Genomic DNA, 13,587 nt, shown 5'->3' with positions numbered 1-13,587 from the left:
ACACACAGGACTCAGAGACTAGTCACATCAACCACACAGGACTCAGAGACTAGTCATCTCAACCACACACAGGACTCAGAGACTAGTCATCTCAACCACACACAGGACTCAGAGACTAGTCATCTCAACCACACACAGGAGAGACTAGTCATCTCAACCACACACAGGAGAGACTAGTCATCTCAGTGGTGTGTGTGTGTGTGTGTGTGTTTGTGTGTGTGTGTGGGTGTGTGTGTGTGTATGTGTGTGTGTATGTGTGTGTGTAGACGTGGAGCCATAAATGAACCAGTAGACCAGGGAATCGCTCTCTTTCAAACCTGTGTGTGTACGACACAGAGAGATAGAGTGTGTGTGTATGTGTGTGTGTGTGTGTGTTTGTGTGTAGACAAGGAGTCATAAATGAACCAGCAGACCAGGGAGTCGCTCTCTTCCTTACACACACAAAGGCCTCTTCCAAACCTGTGTGTGTGTGTGCGACAGAGAGAGAGAGTGTGTGTGTGTGTGTGTGTGTGTGAGCCAGTCAGAGAAAGTGTGTGTGTATATGTGAGACAGAGATAGATAGTGTGTGTGTGTGTTAGTGTGTGAAATGCAAACAAGGCGGAGTTGTAGCAAGATTGTTCAGAGAGAGAAAGGGCTCATGGGAGTTGGAGTTTTATTTTGTTGTGTGAAAGTTTAACGAGACCAAACTGATGCAACTGAACTGCTGTTCACCGAGCTCCTCCCCTCTTCTGCCTCTCCATCTTTCTCCCTTCTCTCCCCCTCTTCTGCATCTCCATCTTTCTCTCGTTCTTTCTCTCTTGATGGCAGTCGTTCCCTCGCTCTCTCTACTTCTCTCATTCATTCTCTCTATTTCCCTCTTTCAATCCTCCCATTTCCTCTCTTTCTCTGTTGTTTTCTCTTCCTTTCTCTCTTCCTCTCATTATTTCTCTTCCTCTCTTTCTCTCTCTCTTTCCCTGTTTCTCCTCTTCCCTGGGCCCCTTGTTCTCTCTCTCTTTCTCTTGCTTCCCTCCCTCTCTCTCTCTTTCCCTGTTTCCCTCCCTCTCTCTCTCTTTCCCTGTTTCCCTCCCTCTCTCTCTCTTTCTCCACCAGAGATGGGGTCTGGATCGTTATTAAATTACTGCAGTTAGGAGACAAGAGACCCCAAGCAGGAAGACCAAGTGTGTGTGTGTGTGTGTGTGTGTAGGTGTGTGTGTGAGTGTAGGATAGATCACTGTGTTAGTGTGTGTGTGCATGTGTGTGTTAGTGTGTGTATAATGTATGTGTATACCTACACTGTGCAGTACCAGATGTGAGTGTGTACACACACACACACACACACACACACCCATGCTCAGATGGAGACTAAAGGCCCAGTAGGTGGAGGCCAAGCACTCCTCTGGCCATTCCTGCTGGCAGGAAGTGAGGCGGGGGCAGTGGCCTGGGCCTGGAGTCCCCTGGGAACAGCCAATGGGACGCTTATCTGAGGGCAGACAGGAAATGAGGTCATGGTCAGAGAAGGGGGTATCAAAAACACATACATACTCACACACACACCCTTACACACACATGCATGTTCGGTGTCAATCAGTCTTCATGCCAAAGACATGACTTGTTAGAAAACAAATAATCATTATCCCTTTTGCAAGTACACATGCTTGCACACACACACACAGACACACACGTTATCTGTAAAGCATGCCCACTGGTGAACATGATCCCTCCTCACACACACACACACACGCACACAGACACACACGTTATCTATGAAGGTAGCAGAGCATACTGTATATCAGAAACTGCTCACTCCCACTCCCACTCAGGCCCAGAGAGATGACATCATGTTAGTGTCAGGCCCAGAGAGATGACATCATGTTAGTCTCAGGACCAGAGAGATGACATCATGTTAGTCTCAGGCCAATATAGATGACATCATGTTAGTCTCAGGCCCATATAGATGGCATCATGTTAGTCTCAGGCCCATATAGATTTTAATCTCAGGCCCATATAGATGACATCATGTTAGTCTCAGGCCCATATAGATGACATCATGTTAGTCTCAGGCCCATATAGATGGCATCATGTTAGTCTCAGGCCCATATAGATGACATCATGTTAGTCTCAGGCCCATTTAGATTTTAGTCTCAGGCCCATATAGATGGCATCATGTTAGTCTCAGGCTCAGATAGGCCTCTCTTATGTTTAATCAAATTGCCCACCCCTTTTTTTCTGTGCCCACACATTTGAACATTTCTGACTATGCTACTGGTGTGAAGTTTTGTGTGTGTGTGTGTGTGTGTAATGCTGGTCTCTTGTGTGAGGTTTAAGTGTGTGTGTGTGTGTGTGTGTGTGTGTGTGTGTGTGTGTGTGTGTGTGTGTGTGTGTGTGTGAAATGCTGGTCTTTTGTGTGAGGTTAAGTGTGTGTGTGTGTGTGTGTGTGTGTGTGTGTGTGTGTGTGTAATGCTGGTCTCTTGTGTGAGGTTAAAGTCATAGCTGTCAACCCTCACGTTTTTTCCGGGTTTCTCACGTATTTTAACTTTTTCCCGCTGTCTTCCCGTTTTAATATTTTCCCGTAAAATATCCTGTATTTTAACAATCTCATAACATTATCTCTACCATCGGCCCTGTCAGTCTGTGCTGTTGTCCTGTTGCTACCCCCTTGCCCTACCCCACTAGGCTACTTGGAACGCACACAATTGTTTGCGCAGGAGAGAGAATGACAGCACACAGGACATCGATTACAGAACTTGAGCCTTGTTATGGCTGTATAGTTGACCAAATTATTATAGGCTGTTGTTAGATGTAAATAAAGTACTTTGTTTATGTGTGTGTGTGTGTGTGTGTGTGTGTGTGGAAAGCCTATACCCTTCTTTCTGAAACACACACTTACAGAAGAGTAGATGGCCTTGCAGGTGTGTCGATGTGTGTGTGTGTGTGTGTGTGTGTTTATGTGTGTGTGTGTGTGTGTGTGTGTGTGATATTCCCACAGGTCTCTGTGTCACTGACCTGCTTTGCTGTGAATAAAAGGGGTCTCCATGACAACAGTATATGTGCATCCCAGAATATCCTTATTGAAAGTGACATATTAATAAACTCTAATCCCACACAGTCATGTCCAAACACACACACACACACATACTTCTAGCTGTCTCACTCTCTCACACACACGCTAAGCTGCTCATTTAACATCAGACACACACTCCACTTCAACACGCCATAACACACACACACACACTCTGACACTTTTGTCATCTGAATGATGGTCTTTCTGACTTGTGGGCCAGTGTGTGACCTGTTTGAGTTCTCTGGCCTCAGCTCACTCATGAGTCAGCTCTCCCACGGCTGATGTCATTCTGGAATGGACCTAAAGTGCCTAATTCACCCACGGCAACAGAACGTGTTTTCATGTCAATGACATTATGACAGAACAATGGCTAGAGCGGAGTGGGTGAGTGGCATTACAAATAGGAAGTGGGTACCAGAGAAAGGTAAACACACACACACACACACACACACACTCACACACACACACACACACACACACACAACCACCATGGGAAGAAAAACACTGGAGACCTCCCTCCATTTTACCCCTTCAACATGTAAACACACACACACTCACACAGCGTTATGTCCTTTCTTCACAAATGTTTCAGTCCAGAAAATGCCAGGGAAAAGTCTTACTTGTCCTGCGACTCCATATGTAAAAGGCTGGAGATGTGGAATGTTGTCCAGCGACTCCATATGTAAAAGGCTGGAGATGTGGAATGTTGTCCTGCGACTCCATATGTAAAAGGCTGGAGATGTGGAATGTTGTCCTGCGACTCCATATGTAAAAGGCTGCAGATGTGGAATGCTGCTAGGAATCAGTACTTCTCTGCCCTGCTGACTATGAGATGTAGGCCTACTCCAGAAATACTCACCAAATTGCAGTGTTGTAGTACTCGAGTCCAGGACTCGGACTCGAGTCTGAGTCATGAGCTAAATTTAGAGACTCGTGACTTGACTTGGACTTGAGCACTGAATGACTCGAACTTGGACTCAGACTCGTACATTCAGACCATGCAGACTCGGGAATTGAGACGAGGACTCGACTTTTTTTTAAAAATGTCATTAGGCTATAATTGTAATATGTCATTAGAATTTTATTTTGATATAGGATTTTAATATCTAAATTATTTTTAGTATTAATATTAGTGTAATGGAGTGTTACTGCTTCATGTCATACATCACACATCACACCGTGTACAATAACGGACGTTAACTTTAATGGCACCAAATGCCTGGAGACATGAATGCCCCGAAGGTTGTCAGTTTTGCATTTAATAGTGACTCGACTCAGACTTGACTTGGAATTTTTTTTAATGACTTGGACTTGACTCGGACTTGAACACTGGAGACTCAAACCTGGACTCGGACTCGAGGCATAGTGACTTGATTACAACACTGCCAAATTGTGTGTGTGTGTCTATGTGTGTGTGTGTGTGTGTGTCTATAGTGTGTGTGTGTGTGTGTGTATGTGTGAGAGAGAGAGAGAGAGGGAGGGAGGGAGGGAGGTATGTTCTATCATTTTCCCCATCTCTAATCTTCAGTTTACCCCCACACTGTCCCCCACCCACCACATACAGACACACTTACACACCTGGATCCTTACATTTTCCAGCCAAGTTATACAAATATACACACACACATACCTCCTGTCCATGTAGTTGAGTCATACACACATGCACACACACACACACACACACACACACACACACACACACACCCAGACCCTGTTTGTAGGAAGAGGAAGTGTTAAGAACAGGCTCCTGGAGCAGGGTGACACCTCTCTGTTGCTATGACGATAAGTGTCATTTTTGGCAGTTCTTGCCCTCAAGAACGTCTCTCGACAGACTTATCTCACTCACACACATGGAAACACACACACACACACACACACGTTTAGTATTTATTTACACCATGATGTTCTCTCCTTGTTGATTTTACCACCGAAATAGAACTTGTGAGACAGATCCCAGAGGGCACACACACACACACACACACACTCACACACACTTAAGGAAATGCCACCTCCACACAGACATGATGGCACAAGCTTTACCTCCGTCCACAAGGGAATAGAATGTTTTTAAAGTGTGTGTTTTCTTTCCGTTTAAAAATAAGAACGTTTCACATCCATGATGTTATTTTCAGAAATGTCCTCAGCCAAACAGAAACGGGGAAACTAAGTGAGAAAGCCAGGAAGTAGTGTAAGAATTTTACACAAATGCACAAAGAAGACTGAGCGAATTCTGTCTGAGCAAGTACATGACTATACAGAAAATATCACTTAAAACTAAAAAGTACATTTGTTAACAAGGTTTGAAGTCATGAGATCTGAACATGTTTTAGGCTGTTTTAGGTTTGATATGATGTCTGGTTTGGACCACCAGAAAACACCAGAAAGCTTACAATAGCTTGCTATTATTATTTAACACGCTAGCTAGCAAGCTAACAGTATCTACTGTAGCGCCCTCAGACCACCAGGCTAGCAAGCTAACAGTATCTTATGTAGCGCCCTCAAATCACCAGGCTAGCAAGCTAACAGTATCTACTGTAGCATCCTCAGACCACCAGGCTAGCAAGCTAACAGTATCTTCTGTAGCGCCCTTAAATCACCAGGCTAGCAAGCTAACAGTATCTTCCATAGTACCCTCAGACCACCAGGCTAGCAAGCTAACAGTGTCTATTGTAGCGCCCTTAGATCACCAGGCTAGCAAGCTAACAGTATCTTTTGTAGCACCCTCAGACCACCAGGCTAGCAAGCTAACAGTATATTTTGTAGCGCTCTCAGACCACCAGGCTAGCAAGCTAACAGTATCTACTGTAGCACCCTCAGATCACCTGGCTATATACAGAGTTGCTCTCCCTGCGTTCTAAGTTGTTCTGAGACATGGAGCTTCAAAGTTTTAGAATTCCATAGTGTTATACTGATATGTGGAACAAAGCATTTTTAGATGTAATGTCAAAAATGCATACAACTAGAAGAAACACCTCAGCTCACCTTATTAGGTTGTCACAGAATAAGAATATGCCAATAACTCAATTTTGCCAAAAGTGCCAGAACCCTAATGATTCCAAAGGGACAAAATCTAAATCTAATTAGGTACTTATTATATACTGTAGTCAATATAGTTTTAGATAGGTCCCTAAGTATCACTACTATTAGCACAAAAAAGGTGAAATAGCAGCCCCTCTGTTACGACAGCACAAACGCTCATGCACACTTATGATGGGTTTGACCTTTGACCTCTCGGGAGCTAATGTTACGACAGCACAAACGCTCATGCACACTTATGATGGGTTTGACCTTTGACCTCTCGGGAGCTGATGTTACGACAGCACAAACGCTCATGCACACTTATGATAGGTTTGACCTTTGACGTCTCAGAAGCTGATGTTACGACAGCACAAACGCTCATGCACACTTATGATGAGTTTGACCTTTGACCAGACTCTCCCAATACCATAAGTAACGTAGTTAAATGTGTTCTCCAAAAAAACAGTCTAAACTAATATTTTTTTCATTTGTGTATTTATCTAAAACACTATTTTCATTGTTGTATGTGTGTGGCTGTGTGTGTGTGTGTGTGTGTGTGTGTGTGTGTGTGTGTGTGTGTGTGTTTGAATGTATGCGTGTGTGTGTGTGGTACATAGTACTCTAAACGTAACTTGCAGTGTATGTGTGTGCACTATTGTGTGTTGAGTGTGTGTCCCCTTGGAAAAGATTCTTGGTTGATGAGTAAGGATTGGCTGGTTGGTAAGATTCCCCAGTAGCCTAGAAATCTAGACGCACCCTAGCGGCGGCAAATTAATTTGCTCAGCCTGTACGTCTATTATCAAACCATAGGGATTTCTATTGGCTGACGCCGTGGACCTCATCCAATCACAGAGCTCTATTTTGTTAGAGAGTCTTAAGGTGGGCTTAACAGGATAACGACAGTCCTGCAACGGTGAACAACAAGGAAGGTGGCTATGGCGAACAAAGAGCGGTTGTTTGAATCGGCGTTGGCGTCAACTTTGGAAGAGTTGGACTTGTGCTTTTCTTTGAAAGTTGAGCAACACAATGCACTTAAGTCATTCCTTTCGAAGAAGGATGTATTTGCCGTTTTTGCCGACCGGATACGGATATGGTCGTAGCGCTGGCCTATTGCATGCCTAGGCAGTTTGAAAGACAATTCTCTGCCCGCTCCTTGGATTAAGCGAGGTGAATGGTTCGATGCCAGACTATACATTTCAATGATATAGGATGGCCCGCCAGGCTAATTCCCCAGGCTTCAAAGGACAAAAGACAACACGCAAGGAAAGAGAATCAAGATGGAGACATTAGAATATTTATACTTCTTAACCGTGAGACAAGACAAAGACATTAGAATATCTATACTTCTCAACCATGAGACAAGATGGAGACATTAGAATAGTTATACTTCTCAACCATGAGACAAGACAAAGACATTAGAATATTTATGCTTCTCAACCATGAGGCAAGACGGAGACATTAGAATATTTATGCTTCTCATCCATGAGACAAGATGGAGACATTAGAATATTTATGCTTCTAAACCATGAGACAAGACAAAGACATTAGAATATTTATGCTTCTCATCCATGAGGCAAGACGGAGACATTAGAATATTTATGCTTCTCATCCATGAGACAAGATGGAGACATTAGAATATTTATACTTCTCATCCATGAGACAAGATGGAGACATTAGAATATTTATGTTTCTAAACCATGAGACAAGACAAAGACATTAGAATATTTATGCTTCTCATCCATGAGGCAAGACAAGACATTAGAATATTTATGCTTCTCATCCATGAGGCAAGACGGAGACATTAGAATATTTATACTTCTCAACCATGAGAATCACACAGAGAGAGAAGAGAGGGACAGAGGGAGAAAGAGGAAAAGAGAGATTGAGGGAGAGGGGGAAAGGGAAAGATTGAGAGAAGAGAGAGTGAAAAGGATATGGGGGGTGAGAAGGAGGGACAAGAGAGAGAGAAGAAGGGAGGGAAAGAGAGGAGAAGAGAGACTATAAGAGAGGGGCAAAGAATTAGAGAAGAGAGAGCTCCTGGCCTCACGCTACACAGGAGCGAACAAATCAAATTCCCACGGCACAGGGGCTACAGCAGCACCTCAACCTGCTAGAGAAATACTTTCAGCACTGAGCCCTGAAACTAGGCAGAACTAGGCAGATTCCCATTGGCCATCAACATGCAAAAAAGAGCTTTCAAATTCTGGATGCATCTCCAAACAAGTCCTACTGACACTGCATTTTAATGTAGTAAAAACTCAAGATCTGAACCCTGAAAAGAGTCCTCTAAGTCAGCTTGTACTGAGTCTTACTAATCTCCCTCTAACAATTATGAATTGAAGTCCATAGGCGTCCCTGTGCACAAGCTGTTCATGATGCAGGTGCAGGTGAAGTAGGTAAGTATAATCCAAAAGTAAGAGATCAAAATCACAGATCACTATTTTAACATTGTTTTTTATTTTTATTTGGAGAGGACAATGCGTATCGCTAAACGCTTCATCAGGCACCTACCCTATTCCCACAGGTGAATAAATCAGGTCCAATGTCACATGACCTTGTTGGGTGATGTTTACATGTCATTTGCTTCTTCTTGTTGTACATGTTTCTACATTGCTAATGCAATAATAGAATTTGTAAATAAATAAAGTTCATAAACAACACATCTAGCAATTAATCACAATATCAGGACATGGGCATCGCATTAAGACAGCAAAAATACACCTCTAAGAATGAGTTAATAAGTTCATAAACATCATAAGTAGTTCATAAGTTCATTAACAACATCTCTAAGGCAAGGCAAGGCAAGGCAAGGCAACATTTATTTATATAGCACATTTCATACCAGGGCAGTTCAAAGTGCTTTACATAAAAAGAGATGCCATATATACATTGAGGTAATTTGGATAAAAATCTAAGTTATAAAAGTTGATACATATCATACCCAGAGAAATCATAAACAATTAAAATAAACATATGAAAATAGGTAAATGAAAAATTAGAAAAGATAGAATTAAAATTGAAATTATGGGAAAATAGGGGAAGGATTAGTTAAAATAAAGTTAAGGGAAAGCAAGGGAGAAAAAGTAGGTCTTTAACTTGGTTTTAAAACAATCTGTTGAGGGTGTGGCCTTTATGTGTTCAGGAAGCTGGTTCCAGAGTTTGACTGCATATGAGCTAAAGGCGGCTTTACCACATTTAGTTCTAGTAGTTGGTGGAACCAGGAGTAGTCTCTGTTGCGACCTGAGTGACCTAGGCAGTGTGTAGTGGTGGAGCAGGTCTTTTAGGTAAATGGTGCCGCTGCCATTCAGAGTTTTAAAAACAAGTAGCAGTGTTTTAAAATCGATTCTGTGACTCACAGGGAGCCAGTGTAAGCGTTTGAGTAGCGGTGTGATGTGATCTGTTCTTTTGGCTATCATCAGAATCCTTGCTGCTGCGTTCTGGATTAATTGGAGTTGTTTGATTTTTTTCTTGGGAAGGCCTTTGAAGAGACTGTTACAGTAGTCCAGTCTGCTCGACATAGTCAAGTCAAGTCAAGTTTATTTATATAGCACATTTCATACACAGAGGTCATTCAATGTGCTTTACATAAACAAAACCAAACAATAATAACAAATAAAAGCATAGAAGGGCAATATAGTCAAAGAATAGTTAAAAGGTAAAGATCATAATAAAAGAAAACATAAAACACAAAGGTAAAATCATTTAAAAATAAAGAATAATTAGTAAGCAAAAACAAAGGCAAAGTAGTAAAAAAAGTAATAAAAGACAAAGTAGAATAATTGTCAAGGCAGATTCAGAATGTGTAACTCAACTTTAGCAGAAAGCATCTGAGAACAGTTGGTCTTAAGTCTAGATTTAAAACTGGCTACAGTTGGGGCCTTTTTAATGTCATCCGAAAGTTGGTTCCACAGCTGAGCCGCATAGCAGCTAAAAGCTGCTTCACCATGTTTAGTTCTAACTGTAGGTTTTACTAGCAGGTGTTTCACCTGGGACCTGAGAGGAGGGCGAGAAGGTGTGTACTGCTGAAGCATGTCTGACAAGTATTTAGGTCCTGCTCCATTTACTGATTTATAAACAAGCAATAGTGCTTTAAAGTCAATTCTGTGACTTACTGGAAGCCAGTGCAAGGACTTAAGAATTGGAGTAATGTGGTCAGTTCTTTTTAGTTTTTTGTTAGAGTCCTAGCTGCTGCATTTTGTATCACCTGAAGCTGTTTAATAGTCTTTTTAGGAAGGCCTGTGAACAATCCATTGCAGTAATCAACCCTGCTGGAGATAAATGCATGAATGAGTTTCATTCATAAATGCATGAATGAGTAAGTCATGTTTTGACATCAGCCCTCTGAGTTTGGCAATATTTTTGAGGTGGTAAAAAGCTGATTTAGTTATCGCTTTCATGTGGCTGTTGAAATTTAGATCACTGTCAATTAATACACCAAGATTTTTTAACAGTATCCTTTGCCTTCAACCCTTTTGTGTCAAGGAGAGTGGCAACCCTAAGTCTTTCCTCATTTTACCAAATATAATTACTTCAGTTTTTTTCTTTGTTCAGCTGAAGAAAATTTTGAGACATCCAGGTGTTGATTTGTTCTATACACTGACACATAGATTCAAGAGGACCATAGTCGTTTGGTGATAGAGCTAAGTAAATTTGTGTGTCATCTGCATAGCTATGATATGAAATCAAATTATTTTGAATGATTTGTCCAAGTGGGAGCATATAGAGGTTGAATAATAGTGGCCCCAAGATGCGACCCCTGGGGAACACCACAGGTCAAGGGCGTTGGTGTTTCTGATGGCAACAAAAGCTCCTTTCTTGTAGATATGATTTTAGCCAGCTGATAACTATGCCTGTAAATCCAACCCAGTGTTCTAGTCTGTGTAGTAAAATATTGTGATCAACAGTGTCAAATGCTGCACTAAGGTCCAGTAGCACTAGGACTGATGTTTTACCTGAATCTGTGTTGAGGCATATGTCATTGGAAACTTTAATGAGAGCTGTTTCAGTGCTGTGATTTGCCCGAAAAACCAGACTGAAAGTAATCAAAATACCCATTTGATGTTAGGAAGGTGGTTAATTGATTAAAGACTACTTTTTCAATAATTTTGCCAATAAAAGGTAGATTGGATATGGGCCTGTAATTGTTTATCATGGAGGCATCCAGGTTATTCTTCTTGAGAAGTGGCTTTACAACAAGGAAAAGTGCCAGACAGCAATGATACATTTACAATTTGAAGGACATCCGCCGCTATGAGGTGAAAAACAGTTTTGAAGAAATTGGTAGGCAGAGTGGCTAAGACACATGTGGAAGAGCTGAGATTCTGTACCGTTTTTTTCAAGTGTTTAAAGTAGTCTATCAAGCTGAACTCTGACATCAAGTTTAGTTTCCCTCTGTTTGTTGCTGGAAGTTCAGGTTGTTGAATTTGTAATTAAGCAGATACAGTGGGCAGTGCTTCGACTTGGCCAGCTTCACTCGCGGTCCGCGCGTGGGATCACGCGGTATTTAATTTGTATTTTCCCAGTGTGACGCTGCAACAACCCAAACAACCGGTAGATGGCTCAAGTGAGCAGGGTGTCTTGTAAAAAGAAATGGAGCCTGGAAAACCCTACACAGACTTCACTACAAACTTTTAGCAGACTGGTTTAGAAATAATTTAATAGCCAGAAATATGCCTGCCCTGCCCTAATAAAGAAATATTTGGTTAACTGCGAGTGAATCCCGTTTGCAGCCGTGAAAAGCATGGGACAAATTAAACATTCTGGTTTTCTCGAGTGCAGCGATGATAGACAGACATCATTTGGAGAAAAATAGAGCATATTAACCTCTGTTGCTCAGCCAAATGCCTTCCTGTTACGTCCTGTTATCCGGAGTTACAGGCGATAAACGATTTTTTGATGGTCACAAGTTTACTTCATTAGCGGTTTATTTTTTGATTATTAAAGAGTGTTTTTCATTTAAATGTTTGACTTCGTGCTTATTCAGTATGTTGAGTCTGATTTTGTCAATTTTACCTTTAAAAAAAGATGAAAACTCATTGCATTTATTAGTTGAGAGAAGTTCAGGCGCTAATTGTGAGGGGTTGTTAACTTATCAACAGTTGAAAATAGAATCTGAGTGTTATTTGAACTTCTCTTGATAATGTTAGAAAAGAAAAGACTGTCTTGCTTTGCATATTTCAAGAGTTATATGTGCGGAGCATCTCTTTATGGATTTCATAGTGGATCTGAAGTTTGTATTTCGCCATTTTCTTTCAGTCTTCCTATACTCTCTTTTTTAGAAGTTTAACTGCTGGATTTTGCCTCCATGGTGCTTTCTGTTTGTCCTTAACTTTCTTGAATTGTAATGGAGCAATGTCATCCATAATGTTTGCCATTTTTGCATTAAAGTGATCAAATAAGTCTTCAGAGTCTGACAGTTGACTTGACTTTAGTGAAAGTGCTATAAAGTGATATAAAGGCGTGAATACGTTTCTCGAGATCTGTTTGGGTCATTAGGTCCCTAAGCTTGGATATGTTTTTTAAGTAGTAAAAGGCTGATTTAGTAACTGTTTTAATGTGACAGCTGAAAGAGAATTCGCTTAAGCTGTCGATTTGGGGGTTTTTACCGTTGTTTTTAAAAGCTTTGGTGTTGAGAAATGGGATGTTATGGTGTTGATGGTGTTGGTGTTGAGAAATGAGGATGTTATGGTGTTGAGAAATGAGGATGTTATGGTGTTGAGAAATGAGGAGATGTTATGGTGTTGAGAAATGAGGATGTTATGGTGTTGAGAAATGAGGATGTTGTGCCAAGTGTCTTTATTCCTAAAGGCAATCACTGCAGTTTTGTCCTTTTTCAAATGGAGAACATTCTGACACATCCAGTTGTTGAGATCACTAACGCAGCTAAGCAATGTTTCAAGCGGGCTAATGTCATTAGGTGAGAGAGCGAGATAGAGCTGGGTGTCATCCGTATAGCTGTGGTAGGAGATCTGGTGTTTTTGTATGACCTTTCCAAGGGGGAGCATATAGAGGTTGAATAGTAGAGGGCCCAGGATGGATCCCTGGGGGACACCGCAGCACAGGGGAGTGATAGAAGAAGTCCAGTTGCCTATAGAGACAAAAAACTTTCTGTCTTTAAGGTAGGAGCAGAGCCAGCTAAGTACAGCACCTGAGAACCCAACCCAGTGCTCTAATCTATTTAAAAGTATGGTGTGATCTACCGGATCAAATGCAGCACTGAGGTCCAGAAGGACTAGGATTGATGCCTTGCCTGCATCCAGGTTGAGGCGTATATCATTTAAAACTTTAATCAATGCTGTGATGAGCCCGAAAGCCTGACTGAGAACAGTCGAGACAATGATGAGATGTTAAAAAGTCATTAAGCTGGGCATAGACTATTTTCTCAATTATGTTGCCAATAAAGGGCAAGTTTGAAATTAGTTGTTATGAGTAGAGGAGTCAAGGGTTCTCTTTTTTAATGTGGGCTTTACTAGTGCGGTTTTTAGGGACCTTTTTTAGGGAATACTCCAGACTGCAAGGATGAATTTATA

The sequence above is a fragment of the Alosa alosa genome, chromosome 3 (assembly GCF_017589495.1).
Source record: "Alosa alosa isolate M-15738 ecotype Scorff River chromosome 3, AALO_Geno_1.1, whole genome shotgun sequence".
NCBI classification, from domain to species: domain Eukaryota; kingdom Metazoa; phylum Chordata; class Actinopteri; order Clupeiformes; family Clupeidae; genus Alosa; species Alosa alosa.
This window is presented reverse-complemented; position numbering follows the sequence as displayed.